The sequence below is a fragment of the Pelobates fuscus genome, chromosome 2 (assembly GCF_036172605.1).
Source record: "Pelobates fuscus isolate aPelFus1 chromosome 2, aPelFus1.pri, whole genome shotgun sequence".
Taxonomy (NCBI): Eukaryota; Metazoa; Chordata; class Amphibia; order Anura; family Pelobatidae; genus Pelobates; species Pelobates fuscus.
In genome coordinates this window covers 411,586,275-411,610,379 of record NC_086318.1, presented here as the reverse complement: position 1 = coordinate 411,610,379, position 24,105 = coordinate 411,586,275, and the positions used below count along the sequence as shown (strand labels likewise).

Sequence of the window (24,105 nt, the reverse complement as noted above, 5' to 3'; positions counted from 1 at the left end):
AAGGCATAACAGTTTTAAATTCCACATGTGTAACTAAAAAAAAAAAGAAAAATAGCATAAAATAATGTATATATAGTATATATGGTATATATGCATATTTATATTATACATATCAGTCATTTACAAAAAAAAAAAAAAACTAAAATCTGCAATTTAGAATCTCGTTATAGCAGTATTCTTTCCAGGGATATCGGAAAAAAATGTAATCTACAATACAATAATAACAGACATAGCATAATACTGTTGACTTATAAGAAAGAGTGGAAGTATAGATAGTAATTCACACTCACAAACCAAAATTGATTGTAGGCATATCTTATAAAGCGATGTAAATCTCAGGGTTGGTGGACCATCATAGGATACATAGAAGGGAATAAGAAAGCAAAATAGTGCAGGGTATCTTGGTAAAAAAATTACACTTTAATAATAAGGCACACTTACAATGTTGTAGTGGCAAACAGGCATATAAAATCAACCGGTCTCAGGATCCGGTTTCAGGATTTGATCCTGAAAATCATCACTTGATCCTGAGACCGGTTGATTTTATATGCCTGTTTGCCACTACAACATTGTAAGTGTGCCTTATTATTAAAGTGTAATTTTTTTACCAAGATACCCTGCACTATTTTGCTTTCTTATTCCCTTCTATGTATCCTATGATGGTCCACCAACCCTGAGATTTACATCGCTTTATAAGATATGCCTACAATCAATTTTGGTTTGTGAGTGTGAATTACTATCTATACTTCCACTCTTTCTTATAAGTCAACAGTATTATGCTATGTCTGTTATTATTGTATTGTAGATTCAATTTTTTTTCCCATATCTATTGAGGACCTGGAGGAGTCCTTATCTACTATACATTTAGTGCAAGGGTAATTGTTTTTGCTGTCCACTATTACCCACTAAGAGTGTGTTCTATCCACTAGGAGGTGAATCTACACTTTCTATATTTCCAGGGATATCGTAGAACAACAATCCCTTGTATGACATTAAATAAATATAAAGATCCATGCATATATCGTCCTGCTAGGCACACATTCTGTCTGCATGCAATGATAATGTTAGAAAAGCTTTAGTGGTTTCCCATTAAATATATATAGAGAGTTAATTAAACATGGCAAAACATGCGGATTATATATAAACTGGTATACAATATATAGTATAATTTAATATAGGAAATAATAGCAAATAGCATTAAAAAGATTGTGTTCTACATCAGTCAATATATTTACATGTTGAAAGGGAATATCAAACAAAATACGTTGTTATTCAAAATGTAGTTTTATTATTCTTATTCATATGTGCCTTCTGACTTTTAATTGGTGTTAATCACTTGCTTTTAGCTTTTATATTGCAATTACAGTTGTATTTGTTTCAATGTTCAATGTCCTTCAAGACTCATATATTATTTCATTATATGTGCATTGAAGGTCATAGGTTATAGTTCCTAGACATGTGAACACTTCCTTTTCATGTGTATATATATATATATATATATATATATATATATATATATATATATATATATATATATATATATATCAAATACTATAGGAGACTGGCAATCAGGTGATATAAGAAAATGCACTAGAAATTATCACATTATTAATTAAGGTATTCTTTTATCCCCACCCAATTAATGGATGTCTAAATTCCATGTACTTTATGTTGCCTGTATTTTGAGGATGTACTGTGGAGAATGTATGTAACATGTTGACTCTGAAATTATCAAGCATGCTTTCTGCCTTGTATGACCAATAATAACTAATGATACTCCAATATTAAGTGAATGATATAATTGACATTGTTAGAAGTTCATAGTTCATTATAATAATATTTTAATAAATATATGTAATGGTTAGAAGCTGTCTGTTATAAATTGTAATACACGTGCAGATGTGTTTTGGGGCTATGCATGATTAATATATGTGTGAAGAGTCACACGCTGTAGCATGTGGTCTCACCCCTATGTTCAAGATACAAATCTAATGACATTCATTTCAGTGAACAGAAGAACAAACATATGGTTTAAACTATTTGAATTGCATATTTAAGGAAAATATAATAGCATGTATTTATGATTTAGTTGGTAGGATAGAAAATAGGACAGTTAAACAGAATTTATAACAGAGTTAACCTAATTGTTTTCTAGGAGTAACTTTTTCTGTTTTATATTGTATTTGGAATTGGTATGTGTGCGCATGTGTTGGTGTGCATGTGTGCGTCTGTGTGTGTAATTACTTGAGTTAGCTGTGAAAAATGATGCCACCAAACAAAAGCAGGAAACAATACTTTGTCACATTAAAAAGGGGAGAGGAAGTTTATAAAGATATGTTAAGATAAGCCAAATTCCAACTCACAAAATTATTTGTCAAGCCCAGGTAGACAGGCATATCATATCTTATACAACATTTTAGTGTAAACCAAATTAATAATCACTCTTTGTGAATGTAATCTTATCATTAAAATATATTGTTTGTTTTTTTAGAAATGTGGATATTTTATTTATTTATTTTACTTATTATTAAGATTGTCATGTGGATTATTCCATTTAAGCAGGGCCATGTTGTATGTTGTATGAGATTTTTTTACGGTTACAAGTAGGCCTAGGAATTTTAAGAATTTATAAAATGTATTCGATAGCTATTTTTCAGTGTGATGATATGATGTCACGATTTTTAATATTAGTCCCATATTTATAGTTAACTGCCGGAACGTAACAAATTTATTTTTTTGACCCACTTGAGAAAATGTCAAGTTACTTGGAATAGGACTTGGAATAGGATAATTGTATGTATTTTTTGATTTTTAGTGTTAAAAATAGAAGTGAAGTAAAAGTAAAATGGAATTAGAGTAGGTGGACTTGTCAACTTCGTCAGACACAAGACAAAAATGGCATTTTACTTATTTCTCGTTAAACTGTTAAAACATTTTGATCTAGAGAAAGCAATAGTCACACACGGATGGTTATACAGATAGACACACAAATGGGTAGATAAAAGGAGAGTGTACCCATGGATGGACAGAAAGATAGAAAAGTAAATGGACAGACACAGAGATGAATGGATAGATTGATGGATAGATAGATAGTAGATAGACAGACAGAGAAGCAGACAAGCAGACAGACAGACTTTCGAAAATGCTGATTAATAGTAAATTATTAAAATTAAGAAAATAGACAAAGAAAGCATATCCCGTGCCCAGTTAAAATGCATAGTTTCATGTATTTTAAGGCATGTTAAGGTGTTTGTTGTCTTTTGTGCACACACTGTAAACCCAAATAGAGTAACTGTATATTTTGGTATATTATGGTACACTACTTTACACTAACTTTGATAAAGACTTTGCATTCATTTGAAGCATTACCTGGTTGTTGTGAACACCAAATAAGAGAATGCTTCTGGTTCGAGGCTGTACTAGAGCATCCTTTCTTCACACATTTTGTAATGACACAAAGAGTAGCTTCCAAGCCCTGAGGGCTAATAGTAGTCTGTGAACGACACTTTAATAACTACTTCTTTTAAAACCTCTTGACTAAAAACTCAAAGACAGCGCAGTACAAATAACTCTAGCTCACCGTGCATGTATAGGAATTTGATTTTTTTTTAGATGCATATAGATGTCTGTATTGGTGAATCATTGATTTGTAATACAGCAAAATGGAGATGAACTGGGATTTAATAGACCTTATTGCTGTAACCATTTTCTATTTAGTGGGGATGCTTACCCTAAGGCATGCTAATCATTAAGGATTAATCCCTATAAAACTGTCGTGATTTGGAAAAATTATATACATTTCACACTAGAGGATTTTTGGATTTTGTTAATAAAATATTGATTATTTTAAGAGCATCCATTTGACTTAGGTTTTATAGACAATGTATACAAAGGATTTTAAAGTCGAGTCTGTAGGGTAAATCTCTTAATTCTTGGGAGATGATTATTGTAGTCTTCTAATGTCATGCATTTAGCCTTGAAGTAATATTCTGGACATGTCTGTTACTGGCCTGAGATTCAATTTTTCTTAACTGACAGCATAGTGGCTTATCTTGTCTCAAAAAAATGGATTGTTTCTTCCTTTTTCAAGATCGGATACAATGCTTGTTCATAAATCAGTCATCAGGGATTTTAGCTGAAATGGTGTTCTGAATCCCACTCCCCCACAGGAGACTGAGTGCATCACCTCAACCAGGCTAAGGAGCGCAAGCCAAGCCATTAATCTGGCTTTGTTTTGTAGCTCAAGAAAAAAAGCCCTATGCTTATGATATAATGGATATGGTTTATACTGACTCTGGGCTCTATAACACAGAAAGAATGCTGTGTATATATATATATATATATACACAATTTTATAAAGATAAGGCACAAATAATACACAAATTGTCGTCTTTTATCATTCATTTTCTGTCAGACAGCATGTAATGTATTCTCAATATTATTTTAACTTTACAGACATTTTGTCTCACAAAAAAAAAATGCTTTTTAGAAGCCACTGGAAATAAAATGTAATTTGAATATTAATTTCCATAGTCTTTTTCTAAATGACATTCCTCTGGTGTAATCCATTTTGTATATTTACACTGTAATTGTTACCTAAATAAATAAATCTAAAAATATTGTAATGGACAAAAAGTTATTTAATGTTAAAAAAAAAACATCAGTTTCTCTGACCTAATATCTTTGTGTCCTCCACCTAAGTTCCAGGCTTCTAGGTCAATCCTCCCATCTATCAGCAGTAAATTGCATATAGCTCCTCTCTCTTTCTAGGTAGTTCCACCACTGTTTTGGTGACTCCATCTAACTTTTGGATGGGATCCCTCAGTTTAAAGTAAACTCTTCCCTTTTAAAGAAATTATTCCGAGCCATTTATTACAGAAAGGGCAAGTGTTGATTACACTTAAAAGCAAGAACACGATGAGACGTGTTTTTTTCAGAACCATGATGTCTTCAAAATGAACGAATTAAAGTCTCTATCATGAAGAACATGTTTATTTCTTGGTAGACAATTGTAAGGATTTTCTACTCTACAGGTTCATTCAGGATCTATAAAAGCAAATCTCCCCATGTTCATAAACACATCCTTAGAAAAAATGTATATAAGTAAATAATATTATTGAATCTTAGCGTTTATTGCTTGATGAAAGTATGGAAGGAAATGGAGGAAAACCTATGGTTGAGATTTTCTTTTTCTTTCATTTTTAAATTTTTAGACAGGAATAAACTTATAAATCTGAGGTATAGCTTCCAGTTTCAATCAATTTTAACTTCAGTTCCATTGGTTTACATAAAACAAAACTGCTTAAAAACAGCTTTCTTACTACTTAAAGACTGTTACATTATTTTCGATATCAATAAACGTAAAATACTGTAAGGTTACTTAATCTTATGTGTGAAATCTGGTGCTTTTTACCATCTTCTCTTCCGTAGCTAGGTGTCAAAAGATGAGCACATGCCGTGCCCTTGACAAGTTGCAGTGAGTCTACTAACGCAACCAGGCTCAACACTACTTACCACTGGGAAGAGATGCACTGAAGTAGCTCTTGTTATCAGAATATTTTAAATTAATGTCACAGCTAGCTTTGATTCTTCCAATAATTAGAAATGCTTCAGCTAGCAGTGAAGTACTCATGCAGTTCCTTTTATCAAACAAATGTATCAGAACTAGGAACTGGTGCTTCTTCTTCGTACTCCATAAAGAAATTCCCATTGCTCCACATTTTATCATAGAGTTTTTTTTAATTCTGCTTATGGTTTTTATTCTTATATTGGTAACATATGTTCATAAACATCTTCATGACAATTTGGTTGCCAGTAAACGCACAACCCTCTGCCTTCCTTGGATTAAAGGCACACTCCAAGCACCGTAACCACTATATTATATTGTAGTGGCTATATTGCTAGGGAGATGTATCAGCAAACCTTTTTTTCTTTCCATTGTATTTTCTTGATGATCTTCATAATCTGCTGTGCACAGACTCTAAAATCCTACTCATTGATGTCACAACGGGAATCATTTTCTAATCAGCTGTCAAAGCACTATAGCGTAAGTAGGATGTATCTTGTTGAGGTTATAGCTTCTCTAAAATAAAAATATTAAACAATAAATAAAAACAGCACACAGCATGATACTGTTCTAAAAAGTCACTCAAGCTGATATTAATTGAACATGAATGTGGGAATATATAGTGCTCACTGGTGCTTCCCCTCGATATAGGTGGGGGGCTCTTGGATCCACACCTTCCATTTCTTTTCTTCAACTTCCTCTTTGAACCAAGGAAAAGTATTTTACTTAACTCCAACACATGCATTATGTAGCAATATAAATCTATTCAAATAAATATATATAAAAATAAAAACATATAAAAAATATTTTAGAAATGCTGTAACCCCAAAACATAAGATACTTCCTACATATATGTTTAGATTAGTGCTTGGGGAGTAATTGCCACATATACACTATTCCAACATTTAATACAAAAGTCAAGTATATAAAAGTTGGTTATTGGTTGTATACTGTGGAATAAGCACTGACTGATCACACTGTTAAAATCAGAACCCATCACAAGTTAGAGTTGTGCCGAAGGTAAGTACATACAGCATTGATCCCTGCCTAACTCATAGTGCATCCCTTCCAAAGTGAGTAGGTAGCAGCGTGGTGCAGGCAGACTCACAGCACAGCCCCTGGAAGTGAAGGAGTATAATTGGCATTGTGGGCGCCGACAGCACCTTTTTAGCCTGACAAATACTTAGACAGCTGAATGGGAGACAATGCATAACCATACAATGTTATTTTGTTTAGGGTAATGCATTCTGGCAGATTAAAAATATAATTCTGAAAATGTGGGGAAATTTTAAAGATTATGAAAACTTAAAAAGTAAGTTTACGGGGACAACTTTTCCCTTCTATTTTCCCTTTAAATATAAACTTTTTGAATTATTGCATTCTGAAGTACTGCTCACAGGACAGAAAAAAATAATATGTGAATAAGCCTCACACTTCACCTTTGTGTGTCTCATTAACATTTGAAAAAATACCTTATAAGAATAGATTATAGGACAAAAATACCCTTGTGCTGACTGACTAGCTAAAGCTGCACGTCCCCTTGTTATTTGCACTGCATTACAAATTAGCAGCTGGAAAGCTGTAGGACTAGATAAACAAGCTGGAATAATAAAAATCACATCAAGTGTTATACAAACTCACTGCTAAACAGCTGTGATGGACCACCAATAAAAAAAAAGAAAAAAAAAATCTGTCTGAAATGGAACATCGTTGTAGGTTAAATTTTACAACAGCTGTGAAAAGTGGAGGAAGTGACACAGTGATAAATGTTGAGGAAAGAGAGAAAGGCTTAGGAAGCAAGTGCCGTCGCATTTATTAACCCAATTATTAATGGGCGCATGCTGTGCATATCATTTGCACATCAATAATTGAGTTAAAGCAAAAGTATTAGTAACCCTTTCTGTAGTGTCAGCGGAACTACATGTTATTCCTGCTGTCATATTCATATTTAGATTCAATGTCATACACTTACACAACCATGTCTCTAAATGGCAGTGGTCTTTGTAAGTAGCCTTGCTAAGACCAAAGTCCATCATAATGCAATATTTTCTTAAAAATCTTTAACACGTATAAGGGCTCTGCCTTAACCAGCTTCTTTGAGTGATGACATTTACTTTTATTTCAATCATGTGGCTACAAACAAAGCTACAAACACAAGCACACACAGACACACATATGTATAAGAGTTTGTTATTTTGTATGTTGGGCAAAAGTAACATGCCCAGGACGTACTTGGAAACCACAGTAATCTGATGGTACCTTTCCTGGTTAAATACTTTGTTGTTGTTATTTAATTGGTATTTAATTATTTTTGCTTAGCACGGGGTGTTTTTCTTCATTACCTAGTCCTTGAATGCAAGAAGATATATGGGTTGTAATATTAAGTTAAATTGCTGGTAACATAGCTCATCAATTATAACATCTATATTATCTGTAACTGTGCCTAGAAAACCTTTTTATGAAAGTTGGGAATTAAGACACTGAGCCCCTAAAGTGCATATGAAACGATGACACTCTGAAATGTATGTCTAATGGAAATTGGCTAAATACTTTGAAGTTAGAATGACGTGGAAATCATTTTGCAATATGATGGCCCACATGTTTTCCTTTTCACCCTCTCTCTTCATCTATCTCTTGGTCTTCTCCCTCTTTATTTTTCTCTCTCTATCCTCTCTCTCTTTCTTTCTCTCTAACTTTCTTTCTATCTATCTATCTTGTCTCTCCATTCGTCCATCTATCTAGCTATATATTTTTCTATCTCTATCGGATTTCCATTTATGAAACAATTGCATTTAAATTCTCTGTTGTGGTCTATTGTGTAGATAAAACACTACAGAGATCTAATACTGGCACAAATAAGCCAGTAACAGCAATATCCCTGTTAGCATGAATAACCCAATAAGCAATAATATCCCCTCCATTCAGATCATCTGCAGTTACCCTTGAACTGTAGTTATACAAACCTGAGCTGTGTATAGAGTGATAATGGATCACATATCATAATACTATTCTGCAGTACTTTTTTGTACTTTTTGTTCCAAAATCTCTCATGCATGTTGAATGATTTTATGAGGTTTTATACTGTTTGTAAGGCATTTGATTTCACCCTAGTGAAACCATTCTTTGTTTACTAGTGTTTACTGGTCCCATAGCATCCTGGAGAATAAGAGAACGCCACAGATTGATAATTAAAAGCAGTGACTTTAATAAGATAACTGAGCATATGGATCAAAATAGATCCCCACCATATTTAGAAGCTGGCAATTAAGGGTTAATGGCATTATTTGGCTTTTTTTGCAAATACATCCACATTCAGATAGATATTAGGAAGAAGGATGACTCGTCTGGCCTTTTTTTCCATTCCATAGAAGTCCAGATTTTGTACCTCTTATGTACCCTGTTTGCAATGAATTATTAAAAAGCATAACCTTCTTATCATAAAGGTTTGAAATCTACAAAACAATTCCAAGATGGTTAAATAGAGAAAGGACATTCTATAAAGACTATGTAAATAGTATTTAAAAAGAGTTGTTGGCTTATACGTAGATGTGTTTGTAAATATTTTATGCAGTAATGCAGTTCTATTCCATTAATATCAATCTCTTTTGGAACACAGGAAAGGGACAGTGGTAAGGATTAGGCAGCCTTGAAAACATGTGAAGGCCGATGACTAAAAAGGCAATCAAAATTTCTGGCTTTAAGAGGCAGACGGCTAGGAGGCACCAGTAAAGGAAAGAACTCTGATGATGGCCCACCTGTTCCTATCACTTTCACACAACAGACAATAGACTAACTAGTACCTATATGCACATGACACATCAGAATTAATATGGTCGTTACATGTACATACTTAACTTGGGCTTCAGTTGGCATCACATGATACTATATATCAACATACATATCTGATCAGCTGAGGTTTTTGCTGGAAGGAATACCATAAGAGGCTATAGGGTCACACCTAAATGGCATCCAGGGAGACAGAAATTATAGTTACAAAGAACATCACATCAATTTTCAGTAAATAGTTTGACCATAAATATTTTATAATGTTACGCAGAAAATATTACGTGAAGATTGTGAATAGATGTAAGCTAAAGGAAATTGTGTACACTTGCAGGGAGAACAGGCATAATAATATTTATGGACAGTGCACACTGATCCTATGCTATTACAATATCCAGTTCATATGTCTTGTTCAGATCCTATGCAGCACCTCATCTAAAGCTTCCACTCGAGCTGCAACCCTATTCTACGAGAGTGGAGTGGCTGCCGGCTAGCGATAACAATAGCAAATGGATAGTTTGCTCAGCGCACAAAAAACAGATGCCGTTACATTAGATGGGCGCTTGACTGCAGAAGCATAGGATATTTGAAGGCTGTATTTGAAATCTCACACTACTTTGTCTCAAGTTATTTACCAACACCTATACCACAAGCAGAAACCCAACAGGCAGAAGCTTAAACTGTTACTTTAGCACTGCAAAGAGACTATGCACTGTGACACGTAAACAAAACTATACAGAATCAGTTTACATCACATGCATCAGCTTTTTCACTGACCATAACACTACTCATAATATTGGTCCTAACACCACCAACTCCATGTTTATTCTCCCCAGCAACCTCAGCAGGTAAAATCTCAGCAGAGGCAATCACAGTAACTTCATGGCTCTATTCCCTGGTGCTGTTATGCACTGGGAGCTTTTGAAGATCACATAAAGGCATCTGAAGAAATCACTCAAACTCAGCAGTTCATAGAGGTATTACATGAAGTTACTCAGTCTTTAGACTATGGCCATGGATAGCAAAATGGCCCTCCATAACAACCCAAAGAACATTCTATTCAACAACTACTAGTGTGCATCAACAATAATACAACATAATATTAATCCATTTAATTTAAGAAGTAAGGGAGCAAGAAGTAGCTTGCCTGAGAGCCTTTGGAACTTCAGTGTCCTGCACTGCAAATGGGTCCTTGGAGTAACTGGTATGTGGCATAACGTTTACAAAACTGTAGTAAACAAGAATAGGCCATGTGACATGATACTTTGTTTACTCCTGGAATGGTAAGGTCCCCTAATGCAATATGGTAATGACCTAATCTGTCACGATATCAGGTATGATCTCCTCATTAAGTGACTGTGAATGGGTTACTGTGTCTGTTAGGTTCCATGTCAGCTGTGACAACATGGGCCTGTCAGAAGCAGTAGCAGGTACTAAGGTGTAGTGTAAACACAAGTATGTGGGACATCTAATGCATCAGTACTACAATTGACCTCAATCACCTATGCCAACCTATATGTCAGAGGGCAGAGAGTTGTCTTATTTTATATTTTTCCTACATATGATCAGTTTGGCATCCTTTTTTCTTCATATGAGGTGTGCTCACTGGTAGGAAGAGTCTTATTTAGCTTGGTACTACGTTATATCTAGAATTCTGAGCATAAAATGTCAAAGTTGAATTGGATTCTATTTCAGTTAATGTGTATATTGCTATAGCTGTTCTTTTAGGTGTCTAGGTACGTGTTGAAAATTCCGATTTTCTTTAATCATCATAAGCTAAGTGCACATATCTTTTTTAACTTTCATAAACGTTGCTAAACCACAGTTAAAACATAGCATGTTTTTTAATCAAATGCTATTTTAAATCTGAAGTAAAATTCTCTTGCAAAGACAACACTCTTTATGATTGCAATATACATTTACCACTACACTAAATTGTTGCAAAACTTAAATTACATTTTTGTTTTTTCTTTCTGATGGTGCAAAATTTATTCATCTATTTTTTTTTAATATTAGCTTTTCAATGGGTTGTAAGAATAGATATATCACACTCAAAACAATACGAAATGCCTTCTTCTGTAATTTGTCCTTCATTATAATAGCTAAATTCTTTCACAATAAAGAAATACTGAATCATAATTTAACTTTTACCAAATTACCTTTCTTCTCAAATTGTAACTCTCTATTTACTGAGCATTAATGATGAGTTTAGAGTGAGACAAAGACTAATGAAGTACGTATTTGTTATTCATGCTTTCTGTACATAAATTCAAAAATATATATTTTGCATGAGACGTTTGTAGACTCAGTTTCAGTTATAGTTACTCGGACAGACATTGATTAAATTAGGATAAAACCTTGTTTACAATTTTCCAGGTTACATTAAAATGAAAGGAGCTTGAATATTTCATGTTATTGAAAACAAAGAATCCTAAAGTACATAAAAGTTGTCCACACAACTCAGGGGTTTCCACCCTTAAAATATATATATATATATATATATATATATATATATATATATATATATATATATATATATATATATATATATATATATATATATATATATATATATATATATATATATATATATATATATATATATATATATATATATTTAATGTTAGTCAGATTGGATTTGAAGAGTATGGTCGTATTTTATTGCCTCTAATTCTTGTTAAAGTCAGCAACAATAAAACTGCATGAATTACTGTTATTTAAGTAATGCAATGCACAAAATGATAAATATAGAAGCAATAACATAATAAAATAGTAATAATAAAAAGTGAGTAGGGTGTTGAGGAATCGAAGCATTGATCTCTCCCTTTCTAGTACATTTTCTAGTTGGATGTTCTCTGGGTTTCTTTATATGGACCATGGAGTAGACTTTTGCACAGTGGGAAAATTGAGTTGACAAAACCATTTTTCCAGAAAATATTTTAGGATGGACGAATTCCGTAGCATGTTTCAGTACAAAAAAACTGATATGGGAAATAAATTAGATGATCCAATAGAATATGAAAATGGGCCAATCAGTGTACTGGAACTTGTATACATAATGTAATATGTTGTATATAATTTGCAGTAACACTGATAGGATCAATTTATCGTTATTTGGCTTAAAGATAAAGTGAGAAGAAGTAACCAGTAGAGGGAAAAAAGGAGGATAAACAAGATAAAAAATCTATATTTAGAGTAGACTTGTGTATGGTGAGAAAATTTGGCTCGGCCAAACGATTTTCCCCAAAAAATATTTCTGGACAGCCAACTTTTGTCAATATGTTGGTTCAACTTGGCAGAATTATGGTACCAAAAAAACTTATTCAGGATACAACTCAGAAGAACCAAAATGGTGTAAAAAAAGGGCCCATCAATGTGCTGCAAAACATGTACATAATATAATATTAAATATGTATTTTGCAGTACATGGATTGGAGCATTTTGACACTATTTGGTTTGCAGATCAAGTGAGAAAAAGTAACCAATAAATTGAAAAAAGTAGCAGTAAAAAAATTAAAATCTATATTTATGTATAGTATGTACAGGTGATACTCGAAAAATTTGAATATCGTGCAAAAGTTCATTTATTTCAGTAATGCAATGTAAAAGGGAAAACTAATATATGAGATGGATGCATTACATGCAGAGCAAGATCGTTCAAGCCGTGATTTGTCATAAGTGCGATGATTATGGCTTACATCTCATGAAAACCCCAAATCCACAATCAGTAAATTAGAATATTGTGAAAAGGTGCAATAATATAGGCTCATAGTGTCCCACTCTAAACAGCTAAGTAAGCCATAACACCTGCAAAGGGTTTCTGAGCCTTTAAACGGTCTCTCAATCTGGTTCAGTAGGAATCCCAATCATGGGGAAGACTGCTGACCTGACAATTGTGCAGAAACCCATGATTGACACCCTCCATAAGGAAGGGAAAGCCCCAAAAGGTAATTGTGAAGGAAGTTGGATGTTCCCAAAGTGCTGTATCAAAGCACATTAATAGAAAGTTATGTGGAAGGGAAAAGTGTGGAAGAAAAAGGTGTACAAGCAGCAGGGATGACCGCAGCCTGGAGAGGATTGTCAGGAAAAGGCCATTCAAAAGTGTTGGGGACTTTCACAAGGAGTGAGGCTGGAGTCAGTGCATCAAGAGCCACCACACACAGATGAATCCTGGACATGGGCTTCAGATGTCGTATTCCTCTTGTTAAGCTGCTCCTGAACAACAAACAATGTCAGAAGCGTCTTACCTGGGCTAAAGAAAAACAGACCTGGTCTGTTGCTCAGTGGTCCAAAGTCCTCTTTTCTGATGAGAGCAACTTTTGCATCTCATTTGGAAACCAAGGACCCAGAGTCTGGAGGAAGAATGGAGGGGCCCACACTGCAAGATGCTTGACGTCCAGTGTGAAGTTTCCACAGTCTGTGGTGATTTGGGGAGCCATGTCATCTGCTGGTGTTGGTCCATTGTGCTTCATTAAATCCAGGGTCAATGCAGCCGTCTACCAGGAGATTTTGGAGCACTTCATGCTTCCTTCCGCAAGATGAGCTTTATGGGGATGCTGACTTCATTTTCCAGCAGGCACCTGCCCACACTGCCAAAAGCACCAAAGCCTGGTTCAATGACCGTGGGATTACTGTGCTTGATTGGCCAGCAAACTCGCCTGACCTGAACCCCAGAGAGAATCTATGGGGCATTGCCAAGAGAAAGATGAGAGACATGAGACCGAACAATGCAGAAGAGCTGAAGGCCGCTATTGAAGCATCTTGGTCTTCCATAACACCTCAGCAGTGCCACAGGCTGATAGCTTCCATGCCACGCCGCATTGAGGCAGTAAATGCTGCAAAATGGGCCCAAACCAAGTACTGAGGTTTTCATGAACTGTAAGCCATAATCATCGCACTTATGATAAATCACGGCTTGAACTATCTTTCTTTGCATGTAATGCATCTATCTCATATATTAGTTTCCCCTTTAACGTTGCATTACTGAAATAAATTAACTTTTTCACGATATTCTAATTTTTAGAGTATCACCTGTATACATAGTAAATATATAATATACAAATATGTAAAGATTGTTTTAATGCTGTCTTCCCTTATCACTCGATCTGTGAATAAAATCAACCTTTAGTGACTGTCCAATAGCCAGTAATAATTTTTTCCCCCATCAACCACCTTCTTGGGGTCACTGGTGGAGTTCCCAATCACTTGTCAAAACAAATGCTCAGCAATTGCGTGTTTAGATTGGTTTGTGATTCTGGTACATTTCAGCTCAAATTTGGGGAATTCGACTAATCACATGATCGGCCCAAATTTGAACAAGTTACAGTTTGTACTGAAACAAATATCCAAGTCTACTATAAAGCATGCATTTATTGCTAGAATTCAGGGTGTGAGTCAGTTGATTTATTGTGGATTTTTTTTTTTTTACTTTTGTTCTTTGTTAATCAAGAGCAATTAATTAAGCAATAGATTACTATCAATTAGTTTTGTTCAATTGGCAGTTTATTTGTCAAATATTTACAGTTTCAGGTTTAGAAGATGAAAAACCATTATACCTTAAACTGTCTATGAATTCTATAACTATATCTAAAATGGCATTATAGTATAGTGCTCTAGCAAATATATACTCCAAATATATTATTTTTACATATTGCAATGAGCTTTTGCACTGATATGTAGTGACTCTCTATAAGAGTTTCTCTATCACAATAGCATTCCACTAAACCAGGGGTAGGCAACCTTCGGCACTCCAGATGTTGTGGACTACATCCCCCATAATGCTTTTACACCCATAATGCTGGCAAAGCATCATAGGAGGTGTAGTCCAAAGCATCTAGAGTGCCGAAGGTGACCTATGCCTGCACTAAATGAATGAGCAGAGGCGGCTCTAGACTTTATGAGGCCTTAGGCGAAACACAAACATGAGGCTCCACTAACAAAAAAGTGTCACATATACACATTGATGCACTGTCTACCTGTTTATGTGCCTGAGAGTGTGTCTGACAGAGAGTATCCTTGTGTGTGCGAATGTATGTCTCTGTGAGCATGTTTGCGTTTTTGTCTGAGACCCTATGTGTATGGGGTAGCTGATGGTGAGAGGGAGCGGGGGGTGTGATGGAGAGAGGGAGCGGGGGGTGATGGTGAAAGGGAGCGGGGGGTTGATGGTAATGTGAGAGGGAGCGGGGGGTGATGGTAATGTGAGAGGGAGCTGGGGGTGATGGTAATGTGAGAGGGAGCGAGGGGTGATGGTAATGTGAGAGGGAGCGGGGGGTGATGGTAATGTGAGAGGGAGAGGGGGTAATGTGAGAGTGAGGGGGTAATGTGAGAGTGAGGAGGTTAATGTGAGAGGGGGTAATGTGAGAGTGAGAGGGGGTAATGTGAGAGTGGGGGGGTAATGTGAGAGTGGGGGGCTAATGTGAGAGTGGGGGGCTAATGTGAGAGTGGGGGGGTAATGTGAGAGGGGGGCTAATGTGAGAGTGAGAGGGGGTAATGTGAGAGTGAGAGGGGGTAATGTGAGAGTGAGAGGGGGGGTGATGTGAGAAGGAGGGGGTGATGGTGAGTGGGGGAGGCTGAGGGTGGTGACGGAGGGTTATGCTGAGGGTGGTGATGCTGAGGGTGGTGGGGGGTGATGCTGAGGGCGGTGGGGGGTAATGCTGAGGGTGGTGAGGGGTGATGCTGAGGGTGGTGGGGGTGAGGCTGAGGGGGGTGATGCTGAGGGGGGTGAGGGGGATGATGCTGAGGGTGGTGGGGGGAGTGATGCTGTGGTTGGTGATGTTGAGGGTGGTGGTGGGTGGTGAAGCCGAGGGTGGTGAGGGGTGATGCTGAGGGTGGTGGGAGGTGAGGCTGAGGGTGGTGGGGGGGTTATGGGGGATGGTGAGGCTGAGGGTGGTGGGGGTGAGGCTGAGTGTGAAGGGGTAATGGTGAGGGTGGTGGGGGTGAGGCTGATGGTGGGGAGGGGTGATGGTGAGGGTGGTGGGGGTGAAGCTGAGGGTGGTGGGGAGTGATGGTGGGAGGGGTGATGGTGGTGGGGGGTGATGGTGGTGGGGGGTGGGGGTGAGGCTGAGGGTGGTGATGGTGATGGTGGGTGATGGTGGTGGGGGGTAAGGCTGAGGGTGGTGGGGGTGATGGTGGTGGGGGCTGAAGCTGAGGGTGGTGGGGGGGGTGATGGTGGTGGTGGGGAGTGAGGCTGAGGGTGGTGGGGGTGATAGTGGTGGGTGTGATGATGAGGGTGGTGAGGGGTGATGGTGGTGGGGGTGATGGTGGTGGGGGGGTGAAGCTGAGGGTGGTGGGGGGTGGGGCTGAGGGTGGTGATGGTGATGGTGGGTGATAGTAGTGGGGGGTAAGGATGAGGGTAGTTGGGGTGATGGTGGTGGGGGCTGAAGCTGAGGGTGGTGGGGGGTGATGGTGGTGGTGGGGAGTGAGGCTGAGGGTGGTGGGGGTGATAGTGGTGGGGGTGAGACTCAGGGTGGTGGGGGTGATGGTGGTGGGGGTGAAGCTGAGGGTGGTGGGGGTGATGGTGGTGGTGGGGGTGAGGCTGAGGGTGGTGGGAGTGATGGTGGTGGGGGGTGAAGCTGAGGGTGGTGGGGGGTGATGGTGGTGGTGGTGCGGGGTGAGGCTGAGGGTGGTGGGGGTGATGGTGGTGGTGGGGGGTGAGGCTGAGGGTGGTGGGGGTGATGGTGGTGGGGGGTGAAGCTGAGGGTGGTGGGGGTGATGTGTTGGTGGGGGGTGAGGCTGAGGGTGGTGGGGGTGATGGTGGTGGGTGGTGAAGCTGAGGGTGGTGAGGGGTGATGCTGAGGGTGGTGGGAGGTGAGGCTGAGGGTGGTGGGGGGTTATGGGGGATGGTGAGGCTGAGGGTGGTGGGGGGTGAGGCTGAGGGTGAAGGGGTAATGGTGAGGGTGGTGGGGGTGAGGCTGAGGGTGGGGAGGGGTGATGGTGAGGGTGGTGGGGGTGAAGCTGAGGGTGGTGGGGGGTGATGGTGACGGTGGTGGTGAGTGTAGCTGAGGGTGGTGGGGGTGAGGCTGAGGGTGGTGGGGGTGATGGTGGGAGGGGTGATGGTGAGGGTGGTGAGGGTTGATGGTGGTGGGGGGTGATGGTGGTGGGGGGTGAAGCTGAGGGTGGTGGGGGGTGGGGCTGAGGGTGGTGATGGTGATGGTGGGTGATAGTGGTGGGGGTAAGGCTGAGGGTGGTTGGGGTGATGGTGGTGGGGGCTGAAGCTGAGGGTGGTGGGGGGTGATGGTGGTGGTGCGGAGTGAGGCTGAGGATGATGGGGTGATAGTGGTGGGGGTGAGGCTGAGGGTGGTTGGGGGTGATGGTGGTGGTGGGGGGTGAGGCTGAGGGTGGTGGGGGTGATGGTGGTGGGGGCTGAAGCTGAGGGTGGTGGGGGGTGATGATGGTGGTGGGGAGTGAGGCTGAGGGTGGTGAAGGTGATAGTGGTGGGGGGTGAGGCTGAGGGTGGTGGGGGTGATGGTGGTGGGGGCTGAAGCTGAGGGTGGTGGGGGGTGATGGTGGTGGTGGGGAGTGAGGCTGAGGGTGGTGGGGGTGAGGCTGAGGGTGGTGGTGATGGTGGTGGGGGTGAGGCTGAGGGTGGTGGGGGGTGAGGCTGAGGGTGGTGGGAGGTGATGGTGGTGGGGGGTGAAGCTGAGGGTGGTGGGGGGTGATGATGGTGGTGGTGCGGGGTGAGGCTGAGGGTGGTGGGGGTGATGGTGGTGGTGGTGTGGGGTGAGGCTGAGGGTGGTGGAGGTGATGGTGGTGGGGGTGCGGGGTGAGGCTGAAGGTGGTGGGGGTGATGGTGGTGCGGGGTTAGGCTGAGGGTGGTGGGGGGTGATGGTGGTGGTGGTGCGGGGTGAGGCTGAGGATGATGGGGTGATAGTGGTGGGGGTGAGGCTGAGGGTGGTTGGGGGTGATGGTGGTGGTGGGGGGTGAGGCTGAGGGTGGTGGGGGTGATGGTGGTGGGGGCTGAAGCTGAGGGTGGTGGGGGGTGATGATGGTGGTGGGGAGTGAGGCTGAGGGTGGTGAGGGTGATAGTGGTGGGGGGTGAGGCTGAGGGTGGTGGGGGTGATGGTGGTGGGGGCTGAAGCTGAGGGTGGTGGGGGGTGATGGTGGTGGTGGGGAGTGAGGCTGAGGGTGGTGGGGGTGAGGCTGAGGGTGGTGGTGATGGTGGTGGGGGTGAGGCTGAGGGTGGTGGGGGGTGAGGCTGAGGGTGGTGGGAGGTGATGGTGGTGGGGGGTGAAGCTGAGGGTGGTGGGGGGTGATGATGGTGGTGGTGCGGGGTGAGGCTGAGGGTGGTGGGGGTGATGGTGGTGGTGGTGTGGGGTGAGGCTGAGGGTGGTGGAGGTGATGGTGGTGGGGGTGCGGGGTGAGGCTGAAGGTGGTGGGGGTGATGGTGGTGCGGGGTTAGGCTGAGGGTGGTGGGGGGTGATGGTGGTGGTGGTGCGGGGTGAGGCTGAGGGTGGTGGGGGTGATGGTGGTGGTGGTGCAGGGTGAAGCTGAGGGTGGTGGGGGGTGATGGTGTTGGTGGTGCGGGGTGAGGCTGAGGGTGGTGGTGGTGATGGTGGTGGTGGTGCGGGGTGAGGCTGAGGGTGGTGGGGTTGATGGTGGTGGTGGTGCGGGGTGAGGCTGAGGTAGGTGGGGGGTGATGGTGGTGGTGGTGCGGGGTGAGGCTGAGGGTGGTGGGGGTGATGGTGGTGGTGGTGCGGGGTGAGGCTGAGGGTGGTGGGGGTGATGGTGATGGTGATGGCGGTGCGGGGTGAGGCTGAGGGTGGTGGGGGGTGATGGTGGTGGTGGTGTGGGTCGAGGCTGAGGGTGGTGGGGGTGATGGTGGTGGTGGTGCGGGGTGAGGCTGAGGGTGGTGGGGGTGATGGTGGTGGTGGTGCGGGGTGAGGCTGAGGGTGGTGGGGGTGATGGTGGTGGTGCGGGGTGAGGCTGAGGGTGGTGGGGGTGATGGTGGTGCGGGGTGAGGCTGAGGGTGGTGGGGGGTGATGGTGGTGGGGGTGAGGCTGAGGGTAGTGGGGGTGATGGTGGTGGGGGGTGAGGCTGAGGGTGGTGGGGGTTGAGGCTGAGGGTGGTGAAGCTGGGGGTGAGCCTGAGTGTGGTGAGGGGTGATGGGGAGGGAGAGCCTACCTTTCCCTGGTGGTCCAGTGGGCTCCCTGGTGGTCCGGTGGCCACTGCTCCCGGTCTGCAGCTCCGCAGAGCTGCAGACCGTGTAATCTCGCGAGATTTCAGAGTGTTGCCGTGGTAACCCGTGGCAACGCTCTGATTGGCCAATTCTTGCGAGTCACATGGTCTGCAGCTCTGCACACTGCGGAGCTGCAGACCGTTGTCTGCGGTGGCTGGCCGGGCAGCCAGGAGGGGCCTCGCACCCGGCGGCATACCGGCAAGCTGCCGGGCCCCCTCCTGGTGTCAGGTCCTCGGTCAGTGACGGAGGACCTGACACAGTCTGCCCACAGGCGGTTTAGGCGGCCGCGAGGCCCCAGCCAGCGCGAGGCCTTAGGCGGCCGCCTAAACCGCCTAATTAGAGAGCCGCCTCTGTGAATGAGTAACTAGTGTTAATTGATGATACAGAGTCTTACATTTAAATTTAACTGATAGTGATCCATAGGCCAAGGTATTCTGACTATATGTTCGTATTGTGTTATCAGACACAGTAACTGTAAGGAAAAAGAAAATAAGTAAAAGCTACTACTCAGATACTATAATATACTCTATAATTAAAACCTAATGGTCTGAGAATTATTCAATTTGAATATGGTACTATAATGTGCACTGTTTAATCAGCTGCATAATAAATAAAAATGTTTGACGATACAGAGAAAACGTGTGTGTATGTGCATATGGGGGTCTCTACATTTTGGCAAAGAGGAGATCATTGGCAATCTTTGAGAACTGATACAGTTGCCAGCTAACTAAATGCCGTGTCATTTTTTTTTGGATAGACTATGCAGACTTTTCACTGACTTCTGTTTTAACCAATGATGTAACTTAGTCACGTGATGTTTTTGGTAAATGTAGGCCTTGGATGTAGACATTTTATTCTCTAGGTAGATGTGTGTAGTTGTATTTTATTACTACTAGTAAAGGTCCTTAGAGAACTGTGAACTGAGAAAGTGGAGAAAATCAATTACTTTATTGTGTCCAGAGGGAGAAATCAGTGGAATATATTAGACACGAGTCATAAAACTAGGGATCTATGACTTAAACCCAAGTGTTTTTACTAAGGAAGAGACTTTTAAAAACTAAAAAGAAACTTTCACAGATCAGGTTCTGCTGCATTTTTAGTGTCATCCCAAGGCAATGAGATAATAGAACGGTAACTTGAAAATACTGGGTTTAAGAATTGGAGATTATTTCTAGAATTTCAGCATCTAGAGATTATGTATTATAATATATAGGAAATTTTTTTTAACAATTTGTAAGAAGATTCTTTCGTCTACGGAAACAGGATGTTAATTCCTTTTAAACAACAAATAAATATATTTCTAAGCCCAGAATTCACATGCTTTTAATGTGCCAATTATCTTGGCATTACGAATACCGACAGATAATTCCCCTTTTTCCTCTTGGACCCTGACTGATTAGGAGAGTAGGGTATTGTAGGGTGGTGATTAATTGCAGATTTTACACTTCATAAAACTAGTCTCCTCTCCCGTGTCACACATTCTCTCTCAAACTCTTAACCATGGACGCTGTCTTTCTTTCTGGACAATACGTGTAGTTTTCAAGATATAACATATTTTATGCATTAAATGTAAACTTTCTTGTCAAATGTAATATATTTATGTATGATTTTATTCGGTGTATACCTATTGTCAAAGCCTTCTAAAACTTTATGTTATCAGGTGCATGTGCAACTACCTGCCCAAAATAATATAAATGCTGTGCATTGTGGGATGTCATGTCTGTCAATTAATAAAATGGACTCTGTCATATCATAAGGGAATAATTTAATCTATATTTGCTGGCATTTGTATCAGAATAATGTGTGGGTAATAAATACAACTACTAGGGGCAGATTCTGTAATCACCATTGTTTGTGGGTGACATAGAGCCTTTAATTTTTACAGAATTTGGCTCAGTAATTAAAATGTCACATAATTTGGTTCGGTAATTAAAATTGGAAAAATAATTATTACAAATACATTTTTGTTTAACTTTTTAAATAAAATATAAAACCATCAATTTAGTATTAAGTTGTTCATAACATAATTTCAATAGGAATTAAAAAAAAAAAAAAAACATTGAAAAGGTTTGTAATAATAAAAGACAGAAATAAATTGTTAGTCAATGTAAGCTTGGGGAGCTATAGCATCATTTGAAATGTTCTTCCTTGTGTTGCTGAACTCCATCTGTTTCTAGTTGGCTTCATTACCCGCTACAGAAATATGCAATTTGTAAAATAGGCCAATGGGCTAAATAATGCAATTTACTACAGAGCAGATTTGCAGATTAAGTGGGGTCAGAGGCATTGTAAAAATTGTCTACCTAAAATGTATTATCTCTTAATAGTTTGTAATAAAGAAAATAGTTGTAGCATTGGCAATTCTTAATATTCCAACATTTTTGTTGTGCATGGTGTCTTGGTTTCGTACTTTCTGTTCTCCTTTTCTTAAGATACACCCTGTGTCCTTGCATATTGATTAGGAAACTTGGTAACCATTTAAAATAGAAATGCCATTAAACACAGATAATTTAAATTAAACCTGGCTATCTAGTTGCCTGATTGAGTCAAAACTCGTGTGGGATACATTTTTCTTATTATTTGGATGAAGATCGACACATTTCCAAGATAATTTTAGTTTTACCAGCTGTTTTATGTATTTGTTTGTTTAATGTGCCACATCATGTTATTATTTTTGTTAATACCTTTTGTAATATGTACTGGTTTTACAGCCGATGGAAATATTAAAAGGGCAACAGTCCCTTCTCTGGAATTTATACAATTGACTAGAATATTGAACTTGTCTTAACCTTTTTTTCACGAGAGGCTCCATTTTTCTCTTAATTACAGTAGTTATCAAATAGACACACTTTTTCAAATATTTTGGTCCTGTCCTAAGCTAATCACTTACAGGACTCACATTCCAGCACTAATACAAACCATTACAGAGCTGGCAGGAGGAACACAGTGTTATTTTTAAAAGCCCTACCTGTAGCCACGGGTGGGAGCAGAAGGGGGACACTAAGTCCTTTCCATTTAGCTTAATAGCCCGCACTCACAGGGACACTAAAGTGGACCCAGAGTTCATTATTTAAATAGTGCACCTTTATTGGATTAGTGACTGGCCAGCAATAGCTGCTCAGTCGCTAGTCTTTTCTTATGCCAGTGAGCAGCCACCAGCTGCTCGCTGTTTAGTAGACATGCCCCTGCACACAGCACAGTGGGTAGGGGCACAACAGAGGACTTTACCTCCATTATAATAATATAGGGGGTCATGGTGACCCCCATAAGGTGAGGGGGAGAATGGGGAGATTGAGGAAGTGGCAAGGTGCCCAGTTCCCCACTACTTCTATTTTGAAATATTACAAGTCTTGAGATGGTAGTTACGTCCTTGTACTAAACTAAATAAACAAATGGAAGAAAGAATTGTTGGGCCAAATTTTGTCCAACAAGCAATTCGGTCTACGTTTCATTCATTGTAATTTCTATTCTTTAATTTGTCTGTCGAACAAATGGACGAATGGAGAAAATTTATACAAGCTAAAGTCTAGCGTACATGAGAAGCAACCACCATGCTGCACTAATCAGCATTGACTCATAGAGATGTACTAGCTCAAGGTATCTCTTTGGGGAGCATTCAATGTCTTCATGCAGAGTGTTAAGACACAGAGCGTCAGTTCTACAAAGATTGCAAGACCACACCAGGAATGATCTCTAATGGATGTCTGAGTGAAAGTCTCTAGAGGTGGACATTCTCGGAAAAGGCACAGTTGACAATTGCAGCCCGCAGTATCTTGTTCTTCGTACCAGAACCACTACATTAAAAGGACATCCATTGGCCAAATACAATAAAAAAATCACTGTTTAGTAGCTATTCCTCTAATAAAAACCATGCATGCATTTAATTGTGTGGCTGTCCAATCACAGACTTCCATATGCAGCTCAATGAGAAGTCTTTGCAAGACAGATGCTCTGGGCAATTGTTGCCTCTTGAGTTTAGCTCCACTGAGATAAACAAACCATGAAATAACAGGACTGGTTGTCTGATAGACAGGTAGTGGGTATAACAAGGTTTATTTATAGAAGTGCAAATGAAAAAAGAGGGCATACTCTTCACACATAAAGCACTCTAGCATGCTATAAAGTGTTTTAGGGGTCTAGAGTGTGCCTTTAAGCGTTTGTGGTTCTGGTACCTATTGTCCCTTTAAATATTAAGATACATAAAGCAGAGCTGTACCTCTCCTATCCTCATGGTCTGTGGACATACAGCACTGCATTTCCAGAGTAATAGTCAACATATTGCTAGTGATATACAAAGCTAATTGGTTAATTACATGTTAATTATAGAAAACCTAACATTTTGGCAGGTTAAAGCTCTTGTGCAATGAGCTGGACTGCTTTGATAAAAAAAAAAAAATAATACATTTTCCACGATAATGTTTGAACTGAGCTCAGGAGTTGATGTTTTCTTCTAACAGTGAAAAATAATTTTGGATCAGTAGCAGCGGACAGGATTTGTGAATGGTGCTACTTTATTGTCTTTTTTGGCTTTTCTTTTTTCATGTTTAATTACTAAGGCACATCAAAACATACAGAGCCACAA

At 40.4% G+C, this 24,105-nt stretch overlaps 1 protein-coding gene across 18 annotated transcripts in view; it reads left to right on the top strand.

Moving 5' to 3' along the window:
• Window positions 1–24,105, top strand: part of NRXN1 (neurexin 1) — a 1,100,495-nt gene that overhangs the window by 4,671 nt on the left and 1,071,719 nt on the right. The gene's annotated exons all lie outside the window — the stretch shown is intronic.